Below are 18,860 nucleotides of genomic sequence, written 5' to 3'. Positions count from 1 at the left end.
GAGCCAGCCAATGAAACGCAAGAACGGTGGAGCCTCCTGTCACTCTCAGAAGATAAAGGGCAGTGGCCTTCTACAGCCAGTGTTTATTGTGCTCTGCAGAGAGTGCCAGTTACCCCCCTCTGTGTCTGCGTCCCATGGATGCCTTGCTGCTTGGTTGCACCAGGCCTATCCTGGCTAAAATCCCTCCAAAGGACCAGACAGGGAATTGAAATAAAAATAAATCTCATCTGCTGTCTTTCCGGTGGCCTCTTTCATTCATTCCACACACTTCCTTCTGGCCCCTGCTGGCTGCCACGCGCTGGGCGGGACTCTGGGGGCTGTGGAGGTGGAAAGAGGGTAAGTGCAGCTCTCTGCGAGCAGTGACTGCCTAAGATGCATACATAAAGATCTCAAACAATGGAGAGACACCTTGAGGAAAGTGCCCTGTGCTATGGAGAGGCAGCACAGGCGGAAACTCGTGGCTGGGGAATCGGAGAAGTTTTTCAGGAAGGGGCATTGACTTGGGCTTGAACTGAGCGTCACAGAACGAGGCAGACAGCAGCTGTGGACCACCCCCTGGATCAGCAGTGACAACTCGAATCTTCCCTTCGGACGGCCGCAGTCACTAGTCTGGCTGTGAAGGTCTAGGCTTGCAGGTGCCACAGCCAGAGCTTGCCACGTATGGACGTGGGGCCCGAGATCGGCCCCTACCAAGACACGGGAGTTTCAGCCAGTCTCCATCTCGATTCTGCTGTCTCTGCCTACATACTTGAGCCCAGAGTGGTCACACTGACAGCAGAACCTTGGGACAATCGCACCAGGGCTTGGTTCTAGGTTCAGCCATGCCTTTAAGCTGTGAGAGTAAAAAAAAATGACTTAACCTCCCCAAGTCTCAGTTTCCTTTACAAGAAGCTGCACTATGGGGAGATTTTGAGAATTAAAATAGTTCTCGCTGGTCCCCAGGAGGGGTTACCTTGTCCTGGGGCAACTCTGTCCTTGCAGTGAACACACTGTGCAGCGAGGGTGCTCTTGAAGACAGAGATGCTATCTGATTCACCTCTGAACCCTGTTCTTGGAGCACTTCCTGACGGCTGTCGAGCACTCAAGAAATGCCTGATGAAACTGTGGTAGATTACAGTGTCGTGTTATTATTTAGCAAATGTTTGCTCTCCCCACACTTCTATGGACGTGGTGTACTTCCCCACCTCACAGACATTGGCGTGGCCATGGAACTCGCTTTGGACAATGAGACGTGAATGCCAGTGAAGACCTCATCCAAGCAGAGACATTAAATGTTCCTGCATGGTTTGACATGGCCTCACAGGATCCTTCTCTGACATGGGATGAGCATGTTTCAGACAGCTGCTGCTGCCTTCCCAATCCTCTAATGAAAGCCACATGAAGCAAATATGAACCCGTCACCACCTGGATCCAGGCCCATCTGAATCTAGCCAAGCCCAGTAGGGGCCTGGGGAGCCATTGCAGACCTGTGAATGTGAGAAGGAAATGTTTGTCATTGTTAGCATTGAGATTGGGGGATTTTTTTAAATTTTAGCCTATTATGCGGGTACAAGTGTTAAGGTTACATATATTGCCCATGCCCCCCTCCCCCCTCGAGTAAGAGCTTCAAGTGTGCCCATCCCCCAAATGATTTGGGGATTTTTAATGTAGCATTATCATAACAAAGCCTGACTACTACATTCTGTAAAGTGACTTGAGTACTAGCAATGTGCCAGGTATTATTCTAAGTGCATTATATAAAGTATCTGATCGAACCCTTACAGCAGTACGTGGGTTACCCCATTCAACACATTAGGGCCGAGGCAATGTTATTCTCTTCACTTCCTGCATCCAAGTGAACCAGGCCCCTGTGTTTATCGGAAGCACAGACCAGGCTTATTGGAGAAAGACAGGACCGTGGAGACGGGACGGTCTGGAGAACAGCTTTGGGCTCACAGCATTATGGTCTGAAAAACGCTCTCAGGAACCTCACATGATTGCTGACGTTTGTGAGGGCCGTTCAGGAGACGACAAGGGTTGACATCTCTGGATGGGACATCTGAGGACTTTCGCTGGCCCCAGGACTCAGGCCTGAGGAGCATGAGCCGTGTGCCAGGAGAGGCCGGGAGTGAGTGGAGGGGCGGGCTCGGGAGCCTTCCTGCCTGGTCAGAATCTCAGCCCTGTGTGACCTTGGGCAAGTCACCGAACCTCTCTATCCTCAACTGTGTCGCCTGCAGTGTGGTAGTATTACTTGTACCTGCCTCCTGGATTTGTTGGGAACATTAAATGAGTTAATGTTTATAAAATGTTTAGCACAGAGCCTTTGCATGTAGCAAGCACCCCAAATCCCCATTACCATGACCCTCTGCTCGGGGTGCTCTTTGGTTCCCCCTGAGGCCTGTTGGGACAGAGAGTGTGAGAATCCAGCCGTGCAGGGACGGGACTCGGGCCAGGGAGCCTGTGCCCTGACTCCGCACTGCATCTGTGGTGGCACGTCCTTCCTGCTGCCTTTTGTGCCAACTAGGGCTTCGGTCCCTCCTGCAAAGGCGTCTTCCTAAGGGGCCTCAGCATGACCATCGCGAAAGTGCTTTCCGGCTCTCTGGGAGAATAGTGTGTGTATTTCTGACACACACTAAATCCAGAAGAATTCAAATGAAACGAAATAAAGACACCAGGGGCTCTTAGACTGAGTGACTCAAAATAGAAGGGACATGGGCGCTTTGGGAACAAGACTGATTGCAAATCACCAAAGAGGAAAGCCCTGGGATGACTTTCAAGAAGGGCCCTCCTGAGGGTTAGCTGTCACCTACCTGTGGCTGGGAAGCACGTCCCTCACTGCTCTGTGCAGCAGGGATGACGACAGAAGCCATGTCACTGCATCGTGAGGGTTGGAGGCGTTCACCATGGAAACCCTGGGCACAGTGCCCAGCACAGATTCCGCTGTCAGTCAGTGCTGGCTGGGGTCTTTGGCAGTGCTGGCCCTACGCCCAGGCCTCTGCTCTGCTCTTCGCCACATATCCCCACCTGCATGGCCCAATGCACCTGAAACATCAGTCCAAAGCAGAATCAAAATATCAGACGCCTCATGGCCACCGCCAGGCCTGCAGTCCTCTCAAGCCGTTGAGGGCTCCACAGAACACGACGGCAGGTCCCTGGAAGCAGAGGCCAGGATGCCAACCCGTCTTTAACTCTGGGACCATGGCACAGGGGCGTGGAGTAGACAGTCAGCGAGCGCATCTTCAGAGCTTCTGGGTTTCATTTTGTTTTGTTTTACAACTTGCCATCACGACATTCTCACAGCATGGGATGGTGTCAAGCCAGACAGGCGTGGGTTTGAATCCCCACCCTGTCACTTCTTAGCTGTGTGACCTTGAGCAAGGAGCCTGAGCTCTCTGAACTTCAGCACCTGGAGCTGTGCGACAGGAAGGAGCCTCTCGCAGAGCGGCTGTGGAGACTCAGTGTGACTGCTCCACACCAGTCCTGCCGTGGCGTCCAGTGTGCGGCAAATTCTAGTAAATGAGGGGTTTTTACATGAATAATGACCCTGTGAGGTAAACATGATGGTTTTCATTGTTAGAGATTAGGGGACCAAACTCAGAGACTTTGAGTCATTTACTTAAAATCACACAACTGGGACTCAAACCCAGCCCTTGCCTCTGGACCTGATGACCATCCTTTGTTGTCCGAAATGTCCAAAGCATTTTATCCGCATGGCAGAGGACAGGGACAGATAGTTGCTTAAATTGCTGATTTCATTCTGACAGCCTCACGCCCTGCAGGAGGAGCCTGCAGTGGCAAAGGCCCGGTGCTTTGGGGTTTGTTTTCAATCCGTTTTTAACATCTTCTTTGAAAATGACTTCCTGCCACTTTGCAGAGTAAGGCCTGCTCTCTTTTATGAAATACCAAAAATCAAACAAAAACAGGCCTCTGAAATGCTGTTTTGCCCCTCCTAAGACCTAACATTTGTCGGTTGTAAATAAACATTCTCTGCACCTCTTTCAATAGAAAATTCATCCTTGCACGTCTGTATTTAATCCACAAGCAACTCCTCGGCAATATTCCATGTAACAGGGCATATTGTGTGAAAAGTATGAATGTCATAACTACTTTTACTCGGAGAGGGCAACCAGCATGGACTCCACTGCGCTCCTGCGTGCCTGTGGCAGCGGATTCAAGGACCAGGAGCGCCGCGCCAAAGGTGCACAGGGCCACGGCCAGAGCCCGCTCTGGAGCTGGCAGACCTGAGCTCTGTTCCCGCCGCAGCGCGGGGGCGCTTGGACAAATCCCTCAACCTCTGTGGGCCTCAGTCTCTGCGTCTGCATCATAGAGGAAATGGACGAAAATGATTTGTGAATTCTCCAGCCAGAATTCAAATTTGCTTAAATTACATGGGAAATTGATAAAGGAAAAAAATGATAGTGGCCATCTCAGTTCAGGCTAGAAAACCTTGTTGAATGTTTATCATTTAGGTATGGACTATCTTAAAGGATTTTTCCTTAGAAAAGGAGGGCAGAGGTAGTTGTTTGTGGAGACACATGTGTGCTGCTATGTGCTTACATGAATATATGTATGCTCATGTGCATACATGAGCTTAAAATGAAGCTTGGGTCCGGGTGTGTTCTGTGGGCATGTGTGTGCCTGAGCCGTGTGTGCAAAAGTGCCCTGGTGCTGTGTTTGGCTGGAGCACCGTAGGGCGTTAGCAACAACAGGTGGCTCAGTTTAGGGACACTAATAATGACTCATTTTATGCAAACTTTTTAGCAACAGCATTAGTCATCCTGCCCCTGGCACTCACCCTGCATATCTCTGAACCTCAGTTTTTTCATCCAGGTTAACTTAAGGATGAAATGGAAAAAGGCTACAAAGCACCTGGGACAGAGTGGAAATACATATGTAAATAAATGCTCTTCCTTACACTAGAAAGCCAACAGTACATTTAGAAAGATGATGGCATTTAAAAAATAAAAAACACCATTTGGCAACCACAATAATAATTGATTCAGGGAAGGATCACTAATAGATGCTAAAACCAATGGGTGAACGTTTGAGAAATAATTTGGACGTTTGAGAAACCAATGGGTGAACGTTTGAGGATATTTTCATAGTCTCGAAGTATTTATCCAAAGGGTACTTATGAATTACAAAGGGTAAAATAGTAACTTTACAGTAGACACCATCATCACCTGAGCAAAGTTAACATTACTAGTAATGGGACTAGTTAAAGCACCTGTCCCCTGCTGTGACCCTGACAAGGAACTCGGCGTGGCTTTTGCGGCGTTCTGGCCCACTGCGCATAACAGGGTCCAGTCGCTGGACAAACTCACACTGAAGGACACTCTGCCAAGTGACTGAGCCAGTAGTCTTCCCAAAGCTTGATGCCATGAAAGGCAAAGAGGCAGGAACTGTTTCAGATGACAGAACACTAGAAAGACATGACGGCTCCATGCAACACATGGTCTTGGATGGTTTTGTTACGAAGGACATGATCAGAAGTCTGAATGAGGTCTGCAGATTTCGTAAGAGAATGCCTTGTTCTTGGGAGGTATGCACCATGGTCTCCGAGGCTAAATGAGTAGCGCGTCTTGGATGGTTCTGCAAAGAGAGAGGAGAGAGGATCAAGGCATGTAATGTGGTAAAATGCTGATGTTTGGGGAATCTGGGTGACAGTATTTAGAAATTCTTTACACTACTTTGCAAGTTTTCTGTAAGTCTGAAATTATGTCAGAATGCTTTTTTAAAATAAAACATAAAATGTAAAACACCTCTTGTACAAATTCTTTGACACTCCTCCCATCGAGAGGTGGAGTCTATTCCCCCCGCCTTGCATGTGGTCTGGCCTTGGCGATGCTTCTAACAAATGTGTGTGGCTTGCACAGGCTTGGTCACAAAGGGAGATGCGGCGTCTGTCGGAACAAGACAGTTCTGGGTGCGTGCTTTGGAGACCAGAGCTTCCGTGCAAGAAGTCCGGCTACTGCAGAGCTACCAAGCAGGAGAGGCCACATGGGGAGAACTTCTAGATGGGGAAATGCCTGTAGGGCCCCTGCTGTTCCCCGGGGACAGCGTGTTTCTTTCCGTTGCTATGTCCTGTCTTACCAACTGGCTCCAGAACGTTCCCAGAGTGGGGGACAGACAAGTTGTTCCTGTCACCACGCAGAGCCAGGACTAGGATGAGGCTAGGCAGGTGGAAAGGTGGTGACGAGGGCACAGGAGTCAAAGCCACCTTCAAGTTCAGTCTGAGTCTCTCTGGCTGGGTGACTCAGGGAATTCCCTGGACCCCTCCCCATCTCAACTGTCTCCCCTCATGTCTGGGAACCACCTCTGCTTAGCTGTAAAGCAGCATCAGTTGTGTTGCAGGATGACAGCACTTCTTGTGCGACTTGCAGCTGTGCAGGACTGAAAGCTCCCAGACCAGTGCCAGTCACAGACGTAGACCTGCTGTCCCCGAAGGGCAGCGCAGCCCCAGCACTCGCTGTGCAATCTGGGAATGACTCGCTCAATTACAGCACCCGAGACTCTGTGTGTGTGAGAGAGAGAGACCAAGGTGGAGAGAGACTAGTGACATTTGTTGAGCTCTGACTCTTTGCCAGATCCTGTTCTAGCCTGAGAAACAGTGTGGCCAGGACAGACCGAGTCTCAGCTCTCACAGCCCCTGGCTGCTAGAACAATGTAGTTCCATCCAAGCTAAGAACCTCAACGTCCTCTTAAAATATATCAAGCCAGACTTTTCTAAATGAAAAAAAAAAAAAAAAAGGAACTACACAAATATAACCTCTGTGTTGGACATATCCTGTGGGACTGGTGCGCCCATTGCTCAGACAACAAAGCTGAAGCTCAGATAGGTGCCCAAATTCAGACAATTAATAAATGGTGTGGTTAAAATTCAAACTTGGGGCTGTGCAACTTCAAGTCCTGGGCAGGGTGGCTTGACAGGCAGACAGCTGGGACCTGAAGCCCATGAGTCTCGGTCAGGACAACTGTCACAATACGGGCATTTGCGGCCAGAAAATTCTCTGTGGTGGGGGTTGTCCTGTGCACCATAGCATGTTTAGCAACATCCTTCACCTCTACTCACCACACCCAGTTGTGATGACTAAAAACATCTCCAGACATCACTAAATGTCCTTGGGGGGCAAGGTGGGAGCAGGGTGCATAAAATTGCCCCCAGTTGAGAATCACTGTGAGCCTGGTTCCACCACTTCCTTGTCACATGACCTTGGACAAGCAACTTAACCTTGTCATTAAGGTCCTCTGTGCCTCAGTGTCCTCATGTGCAAGATGGGCAGATAATATAATAATATGTGAAATTCATGTGAGGATCAAATAAGAATCCAAGAAAGCACTTGGCCCATCCATGCAAGGGCCATGCTGTCCACTACCCCTGTCCCCTCAAACATAAACTATCTGCAGAGCAGGTGCACACGACAGTCTGCTGACACATAGATATGGGGTGGGAATAAATTAACCACTCAGTCACCAGATGAACAGAGTGTCCCAATCTGTGCATTAGTGCACGTGCTCACTGGGGATGCCCTGGCAGCTTCTCTCACCATCGAAGGGCAGTTAAGACCAAAGCCCCCATGGCCAGGCTGCCTGGGTTCAAGTCAAGCTCTGCCACCCGTGAGCTGCGTGACCAGGTGCTAGTTATCCAGGCTGCTAATGCCTTCACTTCCTCACCAGTAAAGTGAGCGTGATCAGAGGTGGCGAGTGTCAAAGGAATCAGTGCCTGTGTCACACCCGGCGCAGGCCAGTTCTCTGCAGAGGCTGTGGTGATTGTGATCACTGTGTTAACTAACCTCGTCACGCTCCTCTCTCCCAGCCTGCCAGCACAATTCTCTGAGCGCACCAAGCACAGCCTCATCTGCAGGCCTTTGCGCTTGCCATTCCCTTGGCTGGATCATGCTTCCTAGACAGTAGCATCATTCCAACGCTTACTTCCTCCACATCTCTCTTCATCATCGTGCCTCTTCACAGGGGCCTCCCCTGACCCCCCTAAATAAAACAGCAGCTTCACTGCTCTACTCACTCTGTTTTTGCTTTGCATCACAGAGATTATCACTGCACAACAGTACTTGTCACGGTCAGAACATACGGTATGGTGCGGCACAGCCGTGCACAGGAGTGCTCATTGGCGTGTCTGTCCCCGACTAACATGCGAGTTCTAAGACAGCAGAGAGTTGGATTGATGACTGTGTTCCCAGCATCTAGGACAGTGCCTAGCACATAGTAGGCATACATAATTATACTGAATGGTGAGCAATATTTTACAGAAGGGAATTCCAAAGTCCTCAAATAATTCATTTTCCATAACACAGAACTTACGTTAAACGTGGCTGCAGCACGGCATCACCACAAAAGATTTTGCTTATCACCTGTTCTTTAGAACAAAACAGCTCTATTTTTGAGATGTCCAAATCAGTTAGATTCACATTTCTCAACCTGTGTTCCCCGTAACTATAAACTCCAACAAAACAGTAATAGGAATTTCACCAAACAAGGATTCAAGAGGTCAAAGACATTGACAAATGATGCAGAATTGTCCCCAACTTTGGGAATTCATAATGCACAGGAAAGGCTCTAAGAAGCCCTGTAGAGAGATGGGTATTGCACCTGGGTTTACTGACTTTATTTCACCGTAGTCCCTGTGCATTAACATCTGCATCACAAAGCACAGTTTGGCAAACAGTGATCTAGTGTAAGTCTTTCAGTTTACAGTTGCAGACAGAGAGGTCGATTGACTCACTCAAGGTCACACAGCCATTTCCTGAACCCTAGCAGTGTGCTATCTAAAGGTTCACTGAGCTAGTGATTCACAAGAGGTCAAAAACTAAACACAGACCTCAGATTCCAGTATCAGTTTGATGAAATTATTGCTAAAATTGTTGTACCAAATAGGGTTTGCTTTCAGTGTCACCATTCCAGAAATATTCATTCAACAAATATTTATTAAATGTTATATGCCAGGCACTGCACATTTTACAGTGAACAAGATATGATGTACAGAAGACCAGCAAGAAAATTATGCTTAAAGAGACCAAAATTGATTGAACTGTCCTTGATAAGACTGCTTCAAAGCAAGGACTTGAAAGTACATATTCACATTTCATTTTCTTCCATTGACAGTGCTCACAGTCAGATCCAATGGTAATAATCTGCCCTCAACTGGAACAGTTCTGGAATAAAACACTCCCCTTCACCGTGCACACTGCACGAGGGAAAACGAAAGATTGGAGTTCATTGGGCCTTTTTGTTATACACCTCAACCTACAGATTTTCCAATTTCATTCATATCCAAATTCAATGTCATCTGTGACATCTACATGACATCTACATTTTAGTTAAACAGCATGTCCCTATTTGCTGCTGTCCACAAATGAAAGTGCCCATATAAAAATATGATTTCTTTTTAAAAGTACAGGGCCAGGCGCGGTGGCTCACGCCTATAATCCTCACACTCTGGGAGGCCCAGGCGGGAGGATCGTTCAAGGTTAGAAGTTCAAAACCAGCCTGAGCAAGAACGAGACCCTGTCTCTACTAAAAATAGAAAGAAATTAATTGGCCAACTAAAAATATATAGAAAAAATTAGCCGGGCATGGTGGCATATGCCTGTAGTCCCAGATACTCGGGAGGCTGATTCAGGAGGATCACTTGAGCCCAAGAGTTTGAGGTTACTGTGAGCTAGGCTGATGCCACAGCACTTAAGCCCGGCCAACAGAGTGAGACTCTGTCTCAAAAAAAAAAAAAAAAGTATATTGACTCACATGTTTCAAAGCTCTTCAGAAAACACAGTTTCTCAAAAGTCATTTTATTCTAAAACATACTCTAGATTTGAGATGGAAAAGATCAAACTATTATTCTAGATGATCTTTTCAATGAACTGTTAGCATCTGTCTAGGAATCAGGAAAGTTGTCTTATGTTATTTTAAAAAGATTCCAAATGAGAAAAAAATCTGGACCTGACAGCTCTGTATCTAATGCCATGGACTGAAGCCAGCTCCTGGCACAGAAAAGAAACCTGAGAAATCAGACACTCTTTAAGGTCCTTTTCCCTGTGTGTACCTTTAAGGCCATTAACTATCTGTAAAGAAAATAAACACATGCTTCCAGACCCAGTGAAAATTTTCCCTGCATTTTAAGGATGCGCACTGTGGTTTCTCCAGAAATGATCCCGAAATCCAATATGGCAAAGCAAATCCAATCTGGCACCCCACAAAACACATAATTTTTGTTTATTAGACACCAGAACAAACCAGGAAGCCTTCTTCTGCTATAGCAAGTACACTCACCAGCACAGACAGAAGAAACTGTGCAAGCACAGAGCCAGAGTCACCCCACACATCACCGCCACACACACTGAACCTGTTGTTTAAAAACCAACCCAAACACACATTGGCCACCGAGCAAGCTGTTGCTTAAGAGGGGAGGGGAAAGTATATTATTTGAAGACCAAGCATTATTTTTTTTGAAAAGAGACAGAGCCAAGCACCACTCTCTCCTCCCTAATAGGATCACTGGTCCATCACTGCCAGGCTGGGGTATATTTGACTGAGTTTATTCCAACTGCCTCTGCCACTTTTTTCAACTATGAATCAACGGGGTGAGGTTTCTAAGCACAAGGGCTGTAGCACAGGGACACAGAAACACGTGATAAACTGAGCAGCATGGGAAATGTGTGTATTTGTGTGTGTGTGCATGCTTGTAAATGTCTGTGCAGTTGTGTAGAGCCATGAGGTCATTTCCTATGCAGTTTAATAGACTCCATTTGGGGGGAAAAGAGTTATTTTGCCTAATGAAATCTCCCCCTCACAGTCCAGCTCCCAGACAGATTCTGCAGCAGGGACACTGTCTCGGGAAGCCTGAGAGATCTGACACAGGTGGCTGCGCACAATGGCCGCACACACCATCCCGTCGCCCAGCAGGGTCCAGAGGATGAGCAGGGTCAGGAGGCTGGCGGTGACCACCTGTGCAGGACCCAGCGGCAGCGCCCCCGCCGCTCCCCCCATGACGTCCCTCTGCGCCAGCTGCTGCTGCAGCCCCCACCGTCCCAGGGACGCGGTGCCGCCCCGTTGCACCCCGGCGGCAGCACGTCCGGCTCCGCCGCAGGGCCGGACCGCGCTCCCTCCCAGCTTCAGACTTGCGCCCCCTGGCGGCCCCATCGGCCAGCCCAGGGTGCGCCGTCTTAGCCAGGAAACCTGGAGCCCAGGGGGCGCCCGCCGTGCGCTGCGCGTTCCCGGGGCGCGCGGGGCTCCTCTCGCCTCCTCAAGAGCCTCCTGGCGGTCGGTGGCCACGCTGCACCCCTCGAGCACCGGCGCTGGGGACAGGAGGCGTCTGGTGCCGGTGGCGGCCAGGGCTGTTCCCGGGAGCCACAGCGCGCCAGGCAGCGGCTGTGTCTGGTTAGCAGGAGAAGGGAGAGCGCGCCGAGGGCGGGCCGGGAGCCGGCGCTGGGCGCCCCTCGCGCCCGGGTCCCGCGCCCCGCCCGCGTCTGTCGCGGCGCCCTGCCGCCCCCGCCCCGCCGCGCCCCTCGCGCCCGGGTCCCGCGCCCCGCCCGCGCAGTCCAGAGCGAACCTTCAGGTCTGAGGGGCGCCCTGGGACCAGACCTAGCCCCGGGCCGGGGAAATTCGCCCCGAGAGGAGGAAAAGGTGCTTGGCCCGGCCCTGGAGCCCAAACCTGGCCGCGTTTGGGGAACAGAGAGGTGGGATGGGGACGGGGAAGAGCACCGGCTTCTAGCGAGAGAAAAGCCTGAAGACGCCGCCTTGGATCCCTCAGAGACCCGAGTCCATCCCGACTTTATTCCCGGCTGCGAGACCTTGCGGGCCTTACATAACTTTCCCCGCCTTGATTTCCCAGGCTCTGCGGGGGATAACGATTCCTCCTCCTCTGGGCGGCACTGGGATTCCGAGCAGCCATCTGGGAAGAGGGGCGCAGCAGTGTCCCCCTCACGCCGCCGCCAAGCCCTCCCTCCACACTCATCTCCACACGGGGCTTCACTCGACCTCCAAGAGACTGTCTTTCCCCACCACAGCCGGTTTTCCCTTTGGGCAATGATTTTGGACAATCAGAAAAGTGAGAAGGATTTAGTCAGGCAAATATTGGGAGTATATCATTTTAGAAGAGGAAAACCAGTCAGTGCAAAGGTCCTGGGGCAGAGCGAGCATATTCAAAGGAAAGGTGGCATGGCTGTAGCACAGTGGCCAAGGGAGGAACAAGTGTGAAATGGAAAAGCAGGTGAGCCCCATTGCCATGGTGAGGACAGAAAAATTTATTCTAAGTTCCAGATGCCTGGACTTAAAATCCCACGGACTAGATGATAGCCAAGAGCCCTCATATCTCCAAAATGACAGTCTTTCAGCCCTAGCAATAAGAGCTTAGAGGCTTCCAAGATGACAGGGAAAAGGGGAATGCTACAGGGGAGCGTCCCCTGGTGCCCTCTCCAAACTCTGACCCTTTGTATGAAGAGACAGGTATCAAGGCTGAGATTCAAAACACCCTGATAAATGTAGCATGGACCCAGCCAGTCACAGCAATGCTGCATGTCACCACATAGCACTGCAGAGTTCCAGAGCCTCCTTCCTGTGCCAGCATTAACCCTTTAATTGCTGATTAGGGGGAGGAGGTTGGGATGTCCAAGGTAGCAGAGGTCACTCAGGCAACTCAGCAGAGTCAGAAAAATCACATTTTGTGACCATGGTAGTAATAACCAATTCGAGCAAGAATCATCACTATGTGGAAGTCTGGAGAGGCGCAGAGCGTGGTCTCAGAGCACCTCCACTTAGGGTAATGGCTGCTTACCAAGTGGCAAGAAAACATCTTCATAAATGGTAGAGCCATAGTGGAGCACCGAGGCTGCCTATCAGTGGTGAGAAGGAGCCCAGCACAGCACCCACACCCAGGGAACAAACATGATTGAAGCTGAGCCCCGGGGAAGCAACCTTCTCCTAAGCTGCTCCCCTGCCATCCATTAATCACCTTCATCGGGCTTTTGGATGCGCCTGGATGTCTCTGAAACATCCAGAACGTTCTTTACCAACACTCCCACTTGCACATCAGTCTCAGCTTCCTTTCCACTTGCTTTTCCTTGCTCCCATGGCAGAGACACCCCCGCACATAGCTATGCCTCTCCCCTCCATTTGCTGGGCTCCCTTGTTGACAGGTGGAGGCTACGGAGCCAGATTCTGGCTAATAGAGTGTGGATGGAAGTGATGTAACCACAGATCTGAACCTTAGAAACATCTGATAGGACCCTGAGCTCTTTCTCCGTTGCCACAGTGGCCTTGGAACCCATGTGGTCCAGAGCCATAGCTGCAAGTGGAGAAGGCCATGTGCTAGCTAGTCTCCAAGACAGCCTGCCATGGAACCACCCCTCCTGGCCTCCAGGTCCCCGCCCACAGTGAACCTGGGCTGGCCCCACGGTTACAGAATGCAGTGGACCTGCACTGATGGCGGTCAAGGCTCGGTGGTGAGAGGGCTTGGAGCTTCCACTTTGGTCTTCTGGAGCCCTTGCTCTTGGGAGTCTCCCCACTGGGTCCCACCCACCCTGCTGCGAGAAGCATAAACCACATGGGGTGGCCATGTGGAGCTTCCGTGGTCCAGAACACAGCTGAGCGCCCAGATGACAGCCGGCATCAAGGGCCAGCGTGTGAGTGAGCTGGCATGGACATTCCAGGCCAGGCTGTGCTTTCATCACCTTAGCTACAGGGATGGCCCATGACCTCAGAAGTGCCAGCCATCATGCTGGATTCCCTGGCTTCAGCGATCGACTGAGATATGGAAACGTGTCCCAGCAAGGGTCAGAGTGGATTCCCGTCTGGGTTGGTGTGCAGACGCTGAGGGAGATGTTGGTCTCGTTCTGCTGGGTGGCTCAGCTAGGACGCAGCGGGTCTTGGTTTCCAGGTGGTCGTTTTCCTTTGCAGTAGGAGGAATAAGCCTCATACAAAGAATAGTGCAAAATAGAGAAAGAGAGAGAGGAGAAATGTAGGAAAAAGAAGAGGAGAAGGAGGGGAAGAGAAAAAGGAAAGTGAAGGAAAAGGAGGAGAGAAAGGGGGAAGGTTGGGGAGGGAAAGAGAGAACGACATCTGCGACCCTCTAAGTCCAGTCATACCCTGGCCTTTGCAGTTACAAAATCTATTAAATCACCGTTTTGCTAAAACACATCTAAGTGGAGTTTCAGTTGTCACCTGAAACTGACAAAGCCCTGCCCTGCACAAGGAATAAACAATGCTTGGTGGTGACACGAGAACAGGTGACTGACTGTCTGTCGGGTGGGCAGCACAGGGAAGAGGAGAGAGGACACTCTCTCATGTGTGTGGAAGGATAAATTTTCAGAACCCTAAAGGTTTTTCTTGTTATCCAAAAGACTGTTTCTCATTGTCTTTGGAAACTGAGTTTTCTCTGTATCAATAAGACCTTACGGACACGAAGTACATACGCAGCTAGGCGTCCATGGCATCTCCCTGGTCTTTCCTGGGGAGGGCCTGCGGGCAGCTAGTCTGGTGGGGATGGCAATCTCATGCCAGCGCTGGTCCAACAAAGAGTTGGACAGAGATAAAAACAATTGAAAACCAGGACATGCCGTCACGTCAGCCTGGGGACTCAGACTCAGCACAGACTCTAACCGACTAAGCAGGTAATGAACTCCTTCCTTATTTTATCCCAGCCAAAGCCCTGATCTCAGCGGATAATAGTGCAAAATTGTGCTAAGAGGATGTTAGCCCAAGGGGAGTTTTCCTAATTCTTCTATTGAAATTCTTGACCCTCCTTTTTCTGAAGATATATTTTAGATCGGATTTGTTCCACTGAGACAAATAGCAAAACCAAGAGGAAAACAGGCAGGACTGTGCTGCTGCTGCTGCTGCTGCTCCTGCATTTGCTGGCATCAAAGACTTGCCTCTGTTTGACATCAAGAGAAGCTCCATCCCATGGCTGCAGGGCCCCCGATCCCCCCGCCACCAGCCTCCCATGTGCTCTGCTCGGCCCAGGGGGCATGGGTGGAGGGTGGGGTGGGGCAGATGCATCACCTCAGGCACAGGGCACAGGCCCCAGCAGTGGCCCTAAAGCCTCCTCTTCAGACCCAGAGCTCAGTCCCTGGTCCTCCCTCTCCCCAGTTGACAAATAATCCCAGAAGTCTGGCACCTTTGTGAGGCAGAATTGTGTAGAGGGATACGGATGAGTTTAAAAGGCAGTTCTGGGTTCAAATCCTTCTTCTCTGACTTGCTAGCTCTGGAATCTTGAGCAAGTGACTTAACCTCTCTGAACCTCGTTTGCCTCTTTAGAATAGTAACATGAACCCTTCCACGCAGAGGGCTGGATAATGGGACGTCATAAACGAGATGCTATACTTAGGGAATGGCAGGTCTCCACAACGGCCGAGCTTGGTCATGCTGCTAACAAGTAGCCCCATGGTCTCAGCAGCTTAAACAGCAAACCTTTATTTCTTGCTGACACTCTGCAGTCGCTGGGGAGCTTTCTCTCAGGCTGCAGGGCAGGCTCTGCTTCCTTTGTCTCATGCCGGCCGTGGCTCCGTGGAGCCTGCTCGGCTCATGGTGCAGGGTGACAGCCCGCAGGGCCGCCCAACCGCGCAGTCACTTAGCGTGGTCGGACAGGGCGTGCGTTAACTCTGCTCACGCGCCTCTGACAGAAGCTGGGGGGGGGGGGGCGGCAAGGAACGTGCTGTGTCCCAGGGCAGCGCGGGAGGCCGAGGGCAATTGATCGATGCGACACCCGCGCAGCTCGCAAGCAATGGAAGCCCGTACGGCCTCGCTGTTCCGGTGGAAGGGGACCCTTCTCCCCAGCCCTGCCACCCCAAGTCAGGTCCTTGCTGCTTTTGCCTGCAAAGGCTGCCAGAGCCTTCCGTCAGGTCTCTGTGTGTCGGTGACCCCCACCCACCCCCAGCCACCCCGGTTCTGCCACCGGGACAGTTCTCCAAAGCACAGCCAAGGTGCCTTCATGCCTCCCAAGCTCTCCATACCCTTATTATTAGCCCAGTTAATAAAGCTAACTGCTCAATCCCAAGCCCGTCGCAATCGCCCAGTCCAGCCTGGCCTTCCCAGCAGACCCAGCCCCGTGGCTCCCTCCCCCTCCTGGCACTCAGGCCTGGTGCTCTTGCCCTTGCTCCCCTGCCTGCAGTGTCCTTCCCACTCTTTCCTGAAGGAGGAAAATCCCCTCTTGCCGTTCAGACCTGCACCGGCGCGCAGCCTCGCTGAGGGCTCCCGGACTCCAGGGCAGCGGCCACCGTCGGGCTGGAGCAGCGCCCGCCCGTCACAGCTGCCCGCCTGCTGAAGCGGGTGAGCTTCCCTCGCCCTGCGCCCCCCGCTGGAACTGCTCCAAGGTCTCAGCCTCTTGGAGTCAGTCTGACCGGGAGGAACCCAGCTGACAGTCGTCACAGAGATGAATACGTCATGGCAGAGGTACCGAGGGCTCGCCGTCTACCCACAGGCTCCCGAGCTCCCCACGCCCTTTGGCAGTTGTGTTGGACACTGGCTGAGTTCTGGGAAGCAGGAAGGGGAGCAGAATGCTGCAGCTGTCCTAGCCAGAGCACCTAGGAAGCCCCCACTGGTGTGGACCAGACTTCACGTGAGTAGGAAGTGCGCTCTTGTTGCACTGTCCCTGGGATTTGGGGTCATCTCTCTCTGCAGCTAGCCTCGCATAAGCTAGCTTGACCAACTCATGTTTGATGGATGTTGCTCCATCTCTCGTGGCTTCTGATTGAGTGTTGTTCAGCGTCTACAGGGCATCCTTATAAACGATCCTTCACTCGAAGGACCCAGAACTCCCTGGCGAAGTGGCTGATGCCAGGGCTGGGTGCAGGGAAGTGCAAGATGAGCCGGGAGTGTCATGTGGTGCCAGAAAACAAAGTGCTCAAAGAATGACGGGGATGTGTCGAAAGGACACAGCAGTCAACTTGAAGGGGTTCCCACTTGCCAAATCTGGGACAATGAGAACATCAGCATTAATAATAATAGTGGGAGATTATAATTTATTAAAGAAAATAAGAATCCATGAATCCATAGCAACAGTAAGAAAGAAAAAGGAAGGAAGGAAAGAAAAAAAAGGTGTCTTCCTTACAGCAGAATGCTAATGAATAAATAGAGCAGGAATAGCAGAGTCAGAAAAATCACATTTTGTGACCATGGTAGTAATAACCAATTCGAGCAAGAATCATCACTATGTGGAAGTCTGGAGAGGCGCAGAGCGTGGTCTCAGAGCACCTCCACTCACCTGATTCCTTAAGGACAGAGAGGAGGGTGGCAACTTCACGCTGCAGAACCCGGCAGGCCCTCCCTAAACGGGCGGACAGAGCCAGCAGCACCGGATGCCAAGCGCCTGCCGCTGGCCGGGCCCAGGGCGCAGGGCACGAGGTGGCCCCTGTCCTCTGAGGAGGCCACGGGCACCCCCAGACGGAGGGGCCTTCCGCCACTCTGAACTCTGCACGAGTGTCGATGCCACAGGGACAAACAGAGGCAGAGGACCTGCTCCAGACTGAGGAGACGGAGAGGCATGACCGCTGAGCAGCGGAAAGCTGTTTTAAAGGACATTATCAGGACTGTCGGCAAAATGTCAATGTGGATTGTATGTTAGACAATTGTTGACAATTAGACATTTGTATGGTAGCAATCTTAAATTTTCAAATTGGAGCATTAGACTTCCTTGTAAAGGAATACATTCTGAAATGTTTAAGGGAAAGGAAAAGATGAGTGCAACTGAATTTCAAATGGTTCAGGGAAAGATTAATACAATACAGATTAAGTAAATGTGGCAAATAACAATTGGTGAATATGGGTGAAGACTATATGAAAGTTCTTTGTCTTACAACTCTTCTGTAAGGTTGTAATTACTTCAAAATAAAAGAAATGCTTTCAGCTGTGAATGACAGGGAGCCTGACTCCTTGTGTCTTCTGCAATAATGACAATTATCTAACGGAGGAATTAAGAGGGAGCAGGTCAGGGCTGGTGTAAAGAGCCTCAACAGCTGAAACCCCACGTTTCCTTCATCTTTTTGACCAAATGCTCCACCTTTCTCCATGTTGCAGCTTTGTGCCCTTGGTGCCTCATGGTCATAGGATGGCTGTTACAGCTCCAGCCATCATGACCAAGTTGAGACTCCAGGAACAAGTTGGGGGAAGCTGTGTCAGGCGGGCTTTTCTTGATGTGTCTCTTCTTATGAGGTGTCAACAGACTTCTCCTTATGTCTCATTAGCTGGGAACGGACAGCAGAGCAGCCCCTACTGACAAGGCAGTTAGCACACTGTTCTAAGTATCAGGCAAAAGATAACAGAAAACCAGGCCTGCCTTAAACCAATCATCAACCATGAGTTGGGTGTCTGAGACTGGGCACTTTGCTTCCCCAAGCAAAATGAGGATTTTCTTAGCAAGCAAAAGAATTTCTCACGGACAGGAAATGGGCAGTGTGTTTCATAATTAGTGTTTACTGACCCAGATAAAGCAGAGAGGGATAAAAACATGACTGAGCACCTCTGGCGGACGCTGTGCTGAGCGTGGGGTGTGGAGCTGCAGACGCAGCCGCCATCCCAGAGCCCACAGCCCTGCCTCGGAGCGCCCAGCACCCCGCCCAGCCCTCCGCCAGCCCACGGCGCCCTGCGGGGCTCGGGCAGGAGGGGCACCAGCAAGAGGCAACCTCACCAAGTTGGCCTGAGTTCTTCCAAAAGCAAACAAATACGGGAGGTGTTTTCTCTGAGTTTTCAGTGGCATCTCCCAGGGCCCATTTCTGTCTCGAAGACCTTCAAACGTCTGTCCATCGGTCAGTTCACTCGAGGACGATCGCTGTGCCCTCTTCTCCGGGCACTCGGGGCACAGCGGGGAAGAGACAGACCCTGCCCGCCCTGGCCGCTGCCGTGTGCCGGCGATGGAGGTCTGCTGGGCCCGGGAG

This window comes from Microcebus murinus, chromosome 16 (genome assembly GCF_040939455.1).
Source record: "Microcebus murinus isolate Inina chromosome 16, M.murinus_Inina_mat1.0, whole genome shotgun sequence".
Taxonomy (NCBI): domain Eukaryota; kingdom Metazoa; phylum Chordata; class Mammalia; order Primates; family Cheirogaleidae; genus Microcebus; species Microcebus murinus.
This window is presented reverse-complemented; position numbering follows the sequence as displayed.